The sequence below is a fragment of the Taudactylus pleione genome, unplaced genomic scaffold, assembly GCF_031769625.1.
Source record: "Taudactylus pleione unplaced genomic scaffold, aTauple2 ptg000064l, whole genome shotgun sequence".
Taxonomy (NCBI): Eukaryota; Metazoa; Chordata; class Amphibia; order Anura; family Myobatrachidae; genus Taudactylus; species Taudactylus pleione.
This window is the reverse complement of record NW_028284466.1, coordinates 4,543,813-4,558,972: the sequence shown is the minus strand read 5'-3', so window position 1 is coordinate 4,558,972 and position 15,160 is coordinate 4,543,813. Positions and strand designations below refer to the sequence as shown.

The 15,160-nt window shown below is 47.1% G+C and overlaps 1 protein-coding gene across 1 annotated transcript in view; it reads right to left on the bottom strand.

Annotated features, from left to right (window-relative positions):
- The window catches only part of SLC9A6 (solute carrier family 9 member A6), a 91,593-nt gene that overhangs the window by 66,689 nt on the left and 9,744 nt on the right, over positions 1-15,160 (bottom strand). The gene's annotated exons all lie outside the window — the stretch shown is intronic.

Here is a 15,160-nt window from a genome sequence, read left to right as displayed (position 1 = left end):
ATTCAGAGCGGCTCGTAAGCGGCCGCTCGATGCGCATGCGTATGGGTTGTAATGCGCATGCGCCAACCAGTCAGTGCGGTCGGAAATCGTATGCTCGCAAAATAGCGAATGCTTGCTAATTTGAGTGACAGGATGAGGCGTTTGTGGGTTGTAACAGGGGAAGGTGCTTGAAAACGGGGAGTGGAGATCCGAACGCAGGCGTGCCAAACGGTCAAAACGGGCGTTTTAAGGGTGCGCATAATTAACAAAGCAGCATCATCGACCACGTCACTTGGTTGACTTTTAGCCTGAACTGCTCGCATGATTGCGGTAGGAAAATGCTACCACAAGAATAGCGAGCAGTTCATACGACTTTCGATGTACTCGATTAATCTAATAAATAGCGGAGATGACGTATGATGCGAGCGGCCAGGGGGCGTCTTTACAAAATAGCGAGCGCATGTTTCGGTCGCTCGTTCAGACATAGAGGCGTCAACAGACCGCAAAGAGCGAGCGCTCAATTTAAATATCCGGCCCCTTTTTTCAGAACGACCGTCCGCAAATAGCGTCCGGCTCCGAATCAAGCCCTAAGTTAGGATCAGCCCGGCTCTCCCACATTTTAAAGAAATGGTGTTATATTTATATACAATACTCAACAATGTACTAATAAAGACACACACACACACACACACACACACACACACGACAAAACAGCTAGATTTTACAGACTATAAACTAAATATTGAGTTGCAAAATACGAATCTTAGTCCAGCCGGTCTTCGGCTTCTTGTAAGATCGTACACAGTCCTGTCTCCGTACCCTCCCAAAAGACACAACATAAAATATAGAAGCAATAAATTCTGCAAATTCCCTGCCATCCAAGGATAACGGAAAAGAAGCAGGGAGTACTGTAGGGATAAGTCCAGAGCCTTCAAACTCACCTGGGAACAGTAAAGAACGAGAACAAAACCGAGATATCCAAAAACTGAGAGGGCAGCAGATTCAAAAAGTAAACGCAGACTTTTGGCAGGATAAGTCCAGAAATTGCTCTGTTGTAGAGGAGTACAGACAGACAGCAGCTACAGAACTCAGTGATGTAGTCACCATATCTTCAAGCTTAGTAAGGAGCCGCCTTAGAGAAGAGGCATTAATAGCCTGAATAATGTGTTGCAGAGAGCCAGCCATCACTGATGGAATTCAGCTACCAGTAGAAGAGTTTCAGCAAGTCAGGAGAAACCAAGTAACAACCAGGAGAAAAATCAGTGACAAGATGGTGGTGGCTAGCACAGCACTAGAGCTTACCAGCACACAGCCACAGGGAGACTGACAGACGGGCGGTAGCAGACACACAGGAGAGACCCCCGGAGAAATAGCCAGATGATCGCTGGAGCCAGAGACAATGGAGCAGCACAGCCCCTGCAGCAGAGACACTCCACTCCACCGATTCAGGAGCACCAGAGCAATAGGATGACCTGTGCAGCAGCCTAGGAGAACCACCCGAACAAGATGGAGGCGGTCCGCGCTGAACACTCCACAAACGTCACAGCAAGCGGACAGGGTCCAAAGAGAAAGCAGGCGACAGGTCTTTGGAGCTCAGGAAATCGGGTAAAGTCCTCAGTTAAGTGCAGCTCATCATATAGCCTCAGGAGCCGGAGACAGGGATGTCACTCACCGCATGGAGAGGAAACTGACGCGGGGATAATTCACAAGCGTCACCAAACAGGATTCCAGCTCAGGATCCCCGATGTTCAGAGGAAGACGCCCCAAAGTAATTAGTAGCTTAGAGATGAAAAATAGCCACTAAAAACAGGATATTTAGAAGGATATCAGTGAGAGAGCCGGCTAACGCACCCTTCTCCTAGCTACTCCAGGCCACGCCCCCGTTGATGGGCTTTCTTGCATAAACGACCAGCTTCAAGTTCTGCCACAACATCTCTACTGGATTAAGGTCAGAACTTTGACTCCATCCTTCCCCAATACGATATTTTTTCTGCTTTTTTGAAGACCACTTGTGTGTTCACACAAACTTCTTTTGAGCTTCAGTTCCCAGAAGGATTCCTTAATATTCTCCTTGAGAATTAGCAGGTACAATCCATAATTTATAGTTATATCAATAATAGGAAGTGTGCTGGTCCAACCAGCAGAACCACCCCAAATCATGATACAGCCACCATCGTGTTTAACGGCTGGGATGTGTTTGGTTTTCTTAAAACATAACATTCTTCATTTAAGAAAAAAGTTCTATTTTAGACTCAACTGTCCACAGAACATTCTTTCAGTAGACTTTAGGCTCATCCAAGCGGCCTTCAGCTAAACTTTAAACAAACGTTCTTCATGGAGAGTAATTGTTTCCTCCTTGCTACTCTCCCATGCACACTATTTTTGTTCAGTGTTTGCCTGGAGATGGACTCATGAACCATTACAATAGGTAAGCCAAGAAGCCTATAAATCCTTTAACTTCGTTCTTGAGTTCTTTGTGATCTCCCGGAATATTACTTGCTCTTGGGAGAGAATTTTGTTGGGAGACTACATCTGGGGAGAGCGACAGTGGTGCTGAATTTTCTCTATTTGCACCCTCAAGATGTGTACATACATTTTACCTCACTGTGCTACTAGCCGTGTTAAACATTACGTGTGAGCGCCATGGGCCCCGATAGTGCCAGGCATCTTTATGTGTGACGTTTTAGCTTCAAATGCATCGTATTCGCAAACTGATGCAAATATGGCACACAAATAGTTTCTGCTGATTAAAATGACATGCGGCATGCCTATATTCTGTGTGCGGCTGTGGGCGTCTCTGCATGCGAAATACTACATTAAGACATGCGCAACCAGAAGGGCTGAGTAAGGCGCAAGGAAGCAAGATGTATGTGGACACATCAGGACCTGCCTGACAGTGGATTGGTGAGGTCCCTAGCCTTCTTAAATAATATTGTAAACTATTCCAGCTTCAAACAATTTCATATATTTGGACTTAAGCTGGCCACACACTAGACCAACTTCCATCCAACTAGTTGATTGGTTGAAATTAAAATCTGGTAAGGAATAGGAGCAAATGATGATCAGCATTTTGCTCCTAAATGCCAGAAAACATTTGAAAATGGTCATTCAGACAAGTTTGTTAAATGTTTGATCTAAACAATTTGTTCAAACGACAGTTTTTGTCCATTTTCCGGCGTTTGGGAGCAAATTGCTGATTTTACTCCTTACCAGATTTTCATTCCAACCAATCAACTAAGTTGGCTGGTTGGACAGATAATCTTTTAGATGTGTGGCCAGCTTTACTGTGTAATCTTCATTTTTAAAAACATTTAAAGGTCACAGTTAAAATTACAGACCATTGAAGATGATTAAACTATCTAGCACTACTGCATTTTACGAGAGAAAATAAAATCTATAAATGTTTTGTTTATTCATAGCCAAAGGAAGGAAAACATGGTAAAAATAAAGTTGTATTCCATGTATAAATTGCCATCTAACATGTATAGTATTGTCAGCTTTAATGAAAAAATAAAATAAATCCTGGGCTGCTTTGTGCAGTTTTACCACAGAGACATTTTGGCAAATATTCAGCAAAAGTAATAGACAGATCAAACATGGTTTATGTATCATGAATGGAAAAATAAAACAGTATGTGTGTCCAAGTTAATACTGTTGATGGAGGCACATAGAAAATCAACTTCTACCCAGAGGACATAGTTACACTACTTGATAAAATACAGAAAGTGGTTGTGAAACGCGTCCACTAGGAATAAAGCCATATTGTCTCTCGGACTGCCGATGACAGAGGAGAACAACAGTCACTACTATCTGCTGCAAGAACTTGAAACCAACATGAGAAAATGAAATTACATTTCCATCCCACACAATAAACTGTATATAATTTTGTAACTTCCATCCTGACCACTTTAAGTCACTCCCCTTGGATATGATTAAAGACTGTAGTAATAACACTAACATATAATATATTCTTACAGCTGGAAGTTTTGCTAGTTTAAAAGCCTTACATATTATATGTGACCTGTACACACAAACCATCCTAGCCATGTACACAAGAGCAGGACAGAGTTTAGCTTCTTCACTGTGTAGGCTGGCATGGGTGTTTAAATAGACTCTGGGGCTTGAGTGATAAAAAATTAGCTACTATATATTGTGAAATGTCACTTTATTTGGAGAAATCCTAATGATCCAATCCTTCACACCAAGACCTGCTATTTCACAATGTGAATGACTAAACTAGATAAAATAGCTAAAACAGCATCCAAATGGCAAGTGCAAGCTGAAAGTTTCAACACTTATATAAATACTAAGCAAACAAGTGTGTGCCAGAATATGCACAATACCTATTGAAATGAACTACTGAAATGAATGGGAAAAACTTCATACATTAAATAAAAGAATCAGGCAGCCCCGCCCCCGATTACTCCAAAGCACAACAAATATATCAATTACTACTGGGCTAGACATTCTAGAGGGTTACTCTACTAGAGGGTTGAGGATTTACTAAAGCTTCTAAAACAGACAAGTGGTGATGTTTCCCATAGCAACCAATCAGATTCTACCTAGGATTTCTCCATTGTATTCTAGAAAATGATGCACAGAATCTGATTGGTTCCTATGGGCAACATCACCACTTGTCTGCTTTAGAAGCTTTAGAAAACCCCTATGAGTCTAAGTTAATTCCCACTATTAACTGGCAACCCTGCAGCATCGGGTTCTCCCCCTCATAAAGGAAATTAAGAGCCAAATCCTGCACTTAAAAGGGCATCACTAGGATGTGAGCACCCGGGTAATGAGGAAATGGGTTAACTGAAATGGAAACATTGACACCTCATAGGGCCAAGTGTAAGGTTAAGCGCACAGGAATGATGGTTTAATAAACTTTTATTGATATAACTATCCAAATCCACATTTACCAAATAAAAGCAAAATCAAATACACAACAGCATGACGCAACTGAATTGACCGGGACTCCACTTAGCCAATCACAAGTGGTCTGCCAAGATTACTGCTATATGACTGGTTGGAAGTGAAGAGAGTCGTGGACTACCTGCTGTGAGGAGTCATAACTAAGTATTAATAGAATCTCTACTAACCTGGGGAAAATTAGCATTTCTGAAGAACTCCATTCACTACAACAGTCCATTCATTTCCAACACAGAACAAGACTATAGAAATAAATGGACCATTTTCATAAAAGGGCAAAAAGTACAGCACAATCCTGGTTACGCTGCTCACATTAACCTCCAGTCTGTACATGACATTCTATCAAAGATATGAATGGACTTTTCTTTAAATGTGTCGACATGCTTTGAACACACTGACATGGATCAAGCAGTGTACAATGTTCCACAACGCAAACGCAAGTATTTATGCAACTATGGACTTTTAAAACAGAGGGCCTGATTCAGAGCTGGACGCTATTTGCGGACAGTCGTTCCAAAAAAAGGGGCCGGCTATTTAAATTGAGCGCTCGCTCTTTGCGGTTTGTTGACGCTTCTATGTCTGAGCGAGTGAAAAATGCGCTCGCTATTTTGTAAAGACGCCCCTTTGCCGTTCGCATCACACGTCATCTCCGGTATTTATTAGATTAATCGGGAACATCGAAAGGCATCTGAACTGCTCACAGTGCTTTTGGTAGGTTTTTCTTACCGCTATCACAGCGAGCAGTTCAGGCTAAAAGACAACCAAGTGACGTGGTCAATGACACTCCTTTACTAATTATGCACTCCCATTAAACGCCCTTTTCACCGTTTGGCACGCCTGCGTTTGGATCTCCACTCCCCCGTTTTCAAGCACCTTCCCCTGTTAATACCCACAAACAGTACATTCTGTCAATCACATTAGCAGCCCCTCGCTGTTTTGCGAGCGCACGATTTCCGACCGCAATGACTGGTTTGCGCATGCGCATTACGACCCACATGCATGCGCAGTTGTGCGAACATCGCTCACAGTGAACGAGCGGCCACTTACGAGCGGCTCTGAATCAGGCCCAGAGTGACTTATTTTTGTGTGCGTTTGCATTGGTATTCAATACACGTCTAGCATTTAAAAAACAGAAGTTAATTAACCTTGCACTCTCTTTGTGTGGTTGCTGCAAACAGGGTTAGTGCCCAGAGTTATTTAGTTGACTGCATTGTGCCAGGCACTTAAACTGGGAGATGCAACTTACAGCGACTAATGCATGAGGTTTACTCGCTGTAAACTGCGTCTCCTGGCTTAAATGCCGGCTGCAATGCTGTTACCACACATAGTAACACTACACTAGCCCCAAGCACCGGTTAGCACCTTAGGAGGTTGTGAGCAAAAATTTGCTAGTCCCGGGTTTACCGCGCAGGCAATTGAATAGCCCCGTTCACCTAACCCGGGAGCTACATCACCACAAAGAGAATTGAATTTCCCCTAGAGAGTAACAAAGAACACCACAAATAAGTCAGAAGTATACAAGGTCTATTTAGGACCAAGAGTTGATGTGTGTGAATACCACATCTATAGTGTAAACATTCCATAACAGTTAAATGGTGTATGTTGAGCCTCTAGTTATAATAAAACAGAAACATTATTTAACTTGCAACATCAAACATAACTGGGTGGAACCAGTAAAGGGAATTTTTCGTCAGATGTCTAGATTATGTCAATTTGCTATATCACACGAGTTACGATTTCCCATCATGTGATACTAACAGTGTTGCCAAGTGCTGAGACTTTCATAAGTTTAACCCAAATTTTATGCCAAATATATTCACAGCTGACAAAATGCATTTAGTCCATTACAAACAACATTTTATTTATTTTACAGATTGTGCTAACATAAGGTAAAGCTTGTAAGTGACCCTTCATGACTGCCTGTTCCAACTGATTCACCAGTCACCCTTCCTCTGCAGCGTCACGCTTTCTGTGGCTGTGAGACAAATCCCAAGGCAGCCCACTCTGAGGCTTTGGTGAATGATACCCTCATGTACTGATTACCACACAACCATTCAAAATAATGCTAGCTGTTGCAGACCCATTCAAGAGCTTTCATTGTTAACTATCTGTATACATCCTTAGATTTAATTGCCAAGAAAAAAGGTAAAAAAAAAAAATAAAATAGTAAAAATAACAGAATACTCAAGTGTTAGCAACCTATATTATTATTACTGATGTTGTTTTGCTCCTATTGAGCTGACTGGGAATCATGACAGCATTGTTGCTCTAAAGGGGCCTATCCACTAGGAGACCTGAAAGACTGAATGTCTAGCGTTGAGACCTTCAGGTCGCCGAGGTGCGGTGCCTGCACTGAATGGCGTTCACCGCAGGAGTCAGACCCATCTTTGTACATGCTGAACCAGACGAGTGTCGTCAGGTTGACGGGCATGTTCAGTAGATAGTCGGGGACGGCAAGGACCCAGCGTGCATGTGCATCGCTGGTCCTTGCCGGCTATCCATTACACGACTTTGAGAACAATGCGACCAAAACCTCCTGGTTTTGGTCGGATTGTTCATAAAGTCATGTAGTGGATAGGCCCCTTAAGATTACGGCCCATATCATTTAGTGGAGAGATCACAGGAAGTTCAAAAGTGTTGTATAAAGCTCTCAAAATGTGACATCACCAAAGGCGACCGGATACACTTTATACATTAGGCATCTCTTCTAAACATCAAAAGGAATGCACATTACCCTAAGCCACAGCAATAAGTTAAAACAATACATATAATAAAAGCAAAAAAAAAAAAAAAGACATATAGGGCTTGATCCAATTAGGTGCGAAGGGGGCAAAATGGCGTTGCAACGGCATAGAAACACTGGCAACTGCACTGTAATTTGCCCCCCTCGTGGTCCAATCTCACTCCGGACTCGCACATTTTTGCTTGCAGCCTTAAGGGGCTGCGACAAAAATGTGCAAGTTCGGCAATACCGTAAGTAGGCAGCCGCACTTACCCGCGGGTGTGAGTATTTCACACCTAATTGGATTGAGCCTATAAATGAAAAAAATATTAGCAGGCATTTTCAACAAGTTTTACAAACAAATCTGACAAAGCAGGTAGATGTGGAGACCACAGGTTGAGGCTTGTAGGGCTGCCTGAATCCTATCACTGGTATAGAGCCAGCAAGAATAGTTGCCATTATTTCGTAGAGACAAACTCATGAAGACAATAATGACTACGGCAACTTCATTTACAGCTTGTGTTAAAAACCTGTACAATTCTGCAACAGAACCTAAATGGAAGAAATGTTACATATAATTAGTGTTCATGTCACAACCCATGAAGTTCCTCTGTCCTGCTTGGAGTGTCGCTCCCTGCTCTGGTGCTTCTATCACACTCTGGCATGTATCTCAGCAGTTTGTGGCCTCAGTTTGGTTTTGCCTTTAACATGCTTGCTGCTTTAAAAATACTGGCGTACTCGCATGCATTCCCGCAGCAGCGCCAGCTCGCAGTCTATTACATTTAGCCCTACATATCTTGTAGTAACAGACACTTTTTTCATTAAAAGCATTAGCAACTCCTATAGGTTTAATAAAAATACAATTATGCTAATAGTGAAAGAAAAATGTTTATACAAACATTTAGCTTCAACAATTTGCCTAAATTAGAAGTGAGGTAAGAAACCAAAGCTTACACAGCCAAGAATAAAGTCATCCACACTAATGGTGCATACACACGGTCAGATTTTTCCTTCAGATATGAACGATAACGATTTAAAAATCGTTCAGTCGTTCATATCTGAAGGGAAATCGTTCATATCTGACATGCCTGAACGATGGCCGATCAACGATGCGCGTTCCCGATGGTCAGATAACGATTTCTGACATCTGATGTGTTTGCAGTCAGACTTGGACGATTCCATTCATTTTAATGCAGTCAAAAATCGTTCAAAACTTTGGTAAAATCGTTCATCTGACAAATCTGACCATGTGTATGCTCCATTACTGTGGTGCCTTGAACAAATACAGCCGTTGTAGAAAGTTCCACTGCCCTCTGGATTTCCTGCTCATCTCAAGTGCACATGTCAGAAACAAATAACATCCCCATATTTATGGCTTACCGTGGTCATACGATTTAGTAATGCCAGCTGATGTGGAACTGCAGGTCCCTGTCTGCCCTGGCAACTAGAGGCTGGAAAGGCAGCTGGAGAAACACATGATTAATACATCTCTAGATTTAGACACCTGTCATTTAACCCTCGTCGGGATGAAGCAGTCGGGAAGCCGGCTGTCGGGCTTACATCAGCTGGCTTCCCGATTGCATCCCCATCTCAGATACAGCATGAAAATGCATTAAAACCGGAAAGGATTTGTAACGTTTTAGCTCTCAACATTACGATGTAAAATATTAATGGTGCAGTGAAAAAATCCTTTGTGCATTTTAATGCTAATATATAGTGTATACGAAACGCATGAAAATAATATAGAGGTGGTAATAATCCATTAGTGCTGCAAGAGACTATTCCTGAAGGCTGTGGTTCATTATGCAACACATCTCATGCCAGTTATGCAGCTTGTGCAAGTATGAAGCCAACTTCACAGGGAAAATTACCTCCACTTACTAGTTGTAGACACACCTGGGTCATAAGCACCCACAATCGTTGTGGCTGGCCTCTGTTAAGGCCCCCATACATCAGCAATTGATTGCAGCAATCGTGCAAACGATTTTTTATACACAATCTTTCCCTTTTTCAATCGATTGCAGAATTGCCACAATCGATTGAAAAAGGGAAAATATGAGATATGGTAAGAACTTACCCTTGTTATCTCTATTTCTACGAAGTCCATAGGGTTCCACAGGATACCTTGGGGTATAGGTGTGACGTCAGTCGCAGGGCACCAAAGAGTTAAGCTTTCAGCCTCCCAGGATGCACTAGGTCCCCCTCCTATACCCCGCCCCCGGGCCAAGGCACCTCAGTTAGTTACCAAGCCATAGGCCGGAGGAGGAGAAGGAAGAGAGAGAACAAAGATCTGGACACATACAAGAATCACATTCTCACCAGAGGGAGACGGAAAACCGGTGACCAGAGCAAAGCCCATCTGCAGCACAGGTGCGACAGGGCGGGAGTCCTGTGGAACCCTATGGACTTCGTAGAAATAGAGATAACAAGGGTAAGTTCTTACCATATCTCATATTTTCTACTTCAGGGTCCATAGGGTATCCACAGGATACCTTGGGGATGTCCCAAAGCAGTATCCTTTAAGGGTGGGGACGCTCCTGTGCAGAAAGGAGAATCCGCCGCCCGAAGGAAGCATCCTGAGAGGCGAAGGTGTCAAACCTGTAATACCTCACGAAGGTATGGACAGAAGACCACGTAGCAGCCTTGCAGATCTGAACTGCCGAGGCACCACGTCGAGCTGCCCACGAAGGACCCACAGACCTAGTGGAATGAGCCTTCAGAGAAGGAGGGACCGGTAGGCCTTTATGAAAATAAGCTTCAGAAATAGCCATACGGATCCAGGCTGCCAAAGTTTGCTTTGAAGCAGGCCAACCCTTTTTACGGAAGCCATAGAGGACAAACAAAGCGTCCGACTTCCTAAACGAAGAAGTGCGGTCAACATAAGTCCTTAAGGCCCGCACAACATCCAAAGAGGCCTCACCCACGGAAAGACCTGGTGAGTTAAAGGCCGGAACAACTATTTCCTCGTTAACATGAAACTGGGAAACAACTTTGGGAAGAAACTCGGGCCGAGTGCGGAGCACTGCCCTGTTCCCATGAAAAACCAAGAAAGGGGGTCTACAAGAAAGAGCCCCTAACTCAGAAACACGTCTGGCCGAAGCAATGGCCAGAAGGAAAACAGTCTTAGCTGTTAGCCATTTAATATCCATTGAGCCCAGTGGTTCAAACGGCGGTCCTTGGAGAGCCCTCAGGACCACAGCCAAATCCCAAGGCGCCACAGGTGGAACAAAGGGCGGCTGAATACGGAGAACACCTTGCATAAAGGTGCGCACATCCGGGATTGTAGCAATCCTACGGTGAAACCAGACAGATAGGGCCGAAACCTGTACCTTCAAAGAAGCAAGGCGAAGCCCATGATCTAGTCCCGCTTGCAGGAAGGCGAGAATCCGAGACAGACGAAACTCCCGCGGTGCATAACCTCTCGGTCGACACCACTGGAAGAACGTATGCCACACGCGATGGTATATCCTCGCGGAAGACGGTTTCCGAGCTCGAACATGGTACGCACCACAGAGCTGGAAAACCCCCGGGACCTCAGCATGGCCGTCTCAACAGCCACGCCGTCAAAGACAGCCGAGTCAGGTCCGGGTGAAGACAAGGACCCTGAGACAGAAGGTCCGGTCGTAGCAGCAACCGCAGAGGACTGTCCACGGACAGACCCTGAAGGTCTGAGAACCAGTGCCGTCTGGGCCACGCGGGAGCTATCAACAGGAGCGTCCCTCCTTCCTGTTTGAATTTCCGGATTACCCGTGGAAGAAGGGAGACCGGAGGGAACAGGTATGCGAACCTGAACGTCCACCGGACGGACAGAGCATCCACCAGAGACGCCCCTTCGTCTCTTGTGCGAGACCCGTACACCGGCAACTTGTTGTTGTGCCGGGTCGCCATGAGGTCGATTTCTGGAAGACCCCACCTGTCCACCAGTAGTTGAAAAAAACGTCCGGGTGCAGGGACCATTCCCCTGGATGAACGTCCTGGCGACTAAGAAAGTCCGCCTCCCAATTTAGCACTCCCGGGATGAAGACCGCTGATATGGCCGGAAGATAGCGCTCCGCCCAAACCAGGATCCGAGAGACCTCTACGAGAGCCGCCCGACTGCGAGTTCCTCCTTGCCTGTTTATGTAGGCCACGGTGGTAGCGTTGTCCGACTGGACCTGCACCGGGTGACCCTGGAGAAACCGCTGTGCCTGCAGGAGAGCATTGAAGACCGCACGGAGTTCCAAGATATTTATTGGAAGCTCCGCTTCTGTCGGCGTCCACCTGCCCTGGAACAAGTGTGGACCCGAAACTGCTCCCCAGCCCCGAAGACTGGCGTCCGTTGTCAACAGGACCCAATTTGGAACCCAGAACGGACGTCCCTTGTTGAGGTGGGTCGTCTGTAACCACCACGCAAGGGACAGGCGAACCTCCGGGGTGAGCACAATCGTCTGGAACTTCAGAGACTGAGGCAGCCCGTTCCACTTGGACAGGTGCTGCAGAGGTCTGGAGTGAAACTGGGCGTATTCCACCATGTCGAACACCGACACCATGGAGCCCAGTAACCTCATCGCCGAGTGTAAGGACACCCGGCGGCTGTGCAGACAACTGCGCACCCTTGACTGTAAAGCAGAGATCTTGTCCTCCGTCACGAAGATCCTTTGCTGTCCCGAGTCCAATAAGGCTCCAAGATGCAGAATCCTCCGAGACGGTATTAGAGTGGACTTCTGCCAGTTGATTAGCCAGCCGTGCCGTTGCAGCAGTGCAATGGTCAGGTCCAAGTGGTGTAACAGGAGCTCTGGAGATCCTGCCACCAATAACAGGTCGTCCAAGTACGGCAACATGCGGACTCCCTGCAGCCGCAGAGAAGCCGCCATGACCGCCATCACCTTGGTGAAAACACGTGGTGCTGTCGCCAGGCCAAAAGGTAATGCCCGAAACTGGAAGTGGTCGCTGCGGATTGCAAACCGAAGGAACTCTTGATGGCGCAAAAGAATAGGGACATGCAGGTAAGCGTCCTGTATGTCCAATGACACCATGTAGTCCCCAGGTTCCAGCGCCAGAATGATGGACCGTAGGGTCTCCATCCGAAACTTCGGGACCCGCAAAGACTTGTTGAGTGCTTTGAGGTTGAGAATCGGACGATATGACCCATTGGGTTTCTGTACCAAAAATAGATTTGAATAGAAACCCTGGCCCCTCTGGGAGAATGGAACAGACACTATAACTCCAGCCTGGAGCATAGTGTGCAATACCTTCCGCAGCTCCGTAGCCTTGTTCCGGTCTGATGGTAGACCCGTGGTGAAGAATCGAGCCGGGGGTCTGTGCCGGAAGGAGAGGGCGTACCCGTGGGAGACCACCTCCAGAACCCAAGTGTCTGTTGTAGTGAACGACCAACACCGGGAGAACTGCAGCAGGCGGCCTCCCACCCTGGGATCCCCCAAGGGGAGACCCGGACCGTCAGGCCGCAGGCTTGTCATCTGGCTTGGGGGCCGGACGTCTGGTACTCCATGCCTGTTTCCGGGGCTTGACCGATTTCTTAGGGCCAGCCTGTCGAGGAAACGACTGTGGTTTGGGCCTGCCCTGGGCCCTAGATGACCGAAAGGACGATGGTCCAGAACCAGAAGGAGCAGCGGCCGACAGGAGACAAGCAGATTTGGCTGCCGCCAGCGTGGCCACAATCTTATCCAGATCCGGACCGAAGAGAACTTCTCCGGTAAACGGCAACGCTTCCAGACCTTTCTTGGAATCTGCGTCCGCCTTCCAGGATCGCAGCCACAAGGTGCGACGAGCAGCTACCGCTGCTGAAGAAATTCTAGACACCAGAGTACTAATGTCTAGAGCCGCCTCGTTGATGTAGGTGGCCGAATCACGGAGATTGCCAATCAACTCCGCCTGTTCGGCCGGACAGTCGGATTCAAAAGAAGCCTCTAATGAATCCGCCCAGCGCTCCATCGCTCTGGCAACCCAGCAAATGGCCATAGCCGGCCGTGCTGCCCCCCCTGCAAGGGAATAAGCGGACTTCAGGCAGATTTCTACCTTGCGGTCCGTAGCATCCTTAAGGGAGGACATGGATGGCATCGGCAATGTGGCACTACGGACAAGACGGGTCACGTGAAAATCCACCTGTGGAGGGGATTCCCACTTAGTAAAATAATTATCCGCGAACGGATAAGCCACCGCCAGGCGTCTCTGCGGCTGGTATCTTTTGCCAGGTTGTTTCCACGCCTCCTCTAAATGGTCCACCAACTGACCCGAAAGAGGAAAGACTGTGGCATCGCCCTTCACATCTTTGAAAAAGGCATACTTAGATTTAGCCGCTGGGGGAACTTCGTCCTCAATCACCAAGGCTGTGCGGACCGCCCGCATAAGTCCAGGAATATATACTTTGGACTTAGTATCAGCGTCCTTAGTATAGAGAGGTTCCTGATCGTAAGGATCCAGAATCTCCCCATCATCAGACGTCCCTTCGTCATCCTCATAAGGAGCGGACAGAGACGCCACCGGCCTTTTATGAGGCCGCATCACAGACTCCCCTTGCAACACATCCGACAAGTGCTGTACAGAACTCGTCAGGGAGTTAACCCACGCTGGCTCCTGAGAACCGGAGCGGGGAAATAGGGAGACTGTGGGGTACCACCAATTGTCGTGGGAACCCCTGCATGGGTGACGACACCACAGACTGCTGGGACAAACCCATCGGAGTAAACGCGGGCTGCGGAGCTAACTGGCCCACTAAAGCTGTTAACGCCTGAGCGAAACAAGCCCAGGGCGGCTCCTGTACCGGATCTTTTGCCAGGGGCTGTAACCGTAATAGGCCACGCCATGGACAAACACTGCCGGCAAAGGCCCTCCGCGCTACCCTCCCCCTCCGCTAACGGTACTTTGCACGTGGTACACTGTAGCCGGAGGGGAAAATCACTTTCAGACATGATGGCACCACGTATGTGACCTCTCTCACCAATTAAGTATTAAATAGGCGAGAGACCACCCTGCAGCACCGCACCGCAAGGGCTTTAGCAGAAAGAACAGGGACAGTAATAAAGCTGACAGTTTTTAGAGAAGAACAGTTACAGGCAGCGCTAGCACAGTCACATACAATGCAGAGAAATAACAATTCCTGCACTAACAGCGCTGATCACTCAACTACACAGACACAGGGCCTGGTAGGACACAGCGCTGCATACACAGACCTGAGCCACAGCGGAGGAGAGGTATGCGGGGGGACCCAGACCACGATGCTTCCTTCCAGACTTCCAGCAGCGTTCACCATGCGTTGCAGAGAAGATGGCCGCCGAGGAGCAGAGAGAAGCTGGCCTGGGGGAGGAGCGCTGACACAGGACCAGTCAGCGCAGTGCAGAGAGGGCTGTGTGCAGCGGGGAAGGCGCGCTCCCCTGGCATGCATTTAACCCCTGGGACGCCGCAGCGCTACCGCTCTGCTGCGGTCCGCTGTCCCAGGGGGTAGTGGAAAGCGCAGGTTCAGTACCTGGCTCCACGCTGCAGCCAGTCCCCAGGGAGCCCCCTGCCTGGGGACTTAGGACCATGTGACCAGCGGGG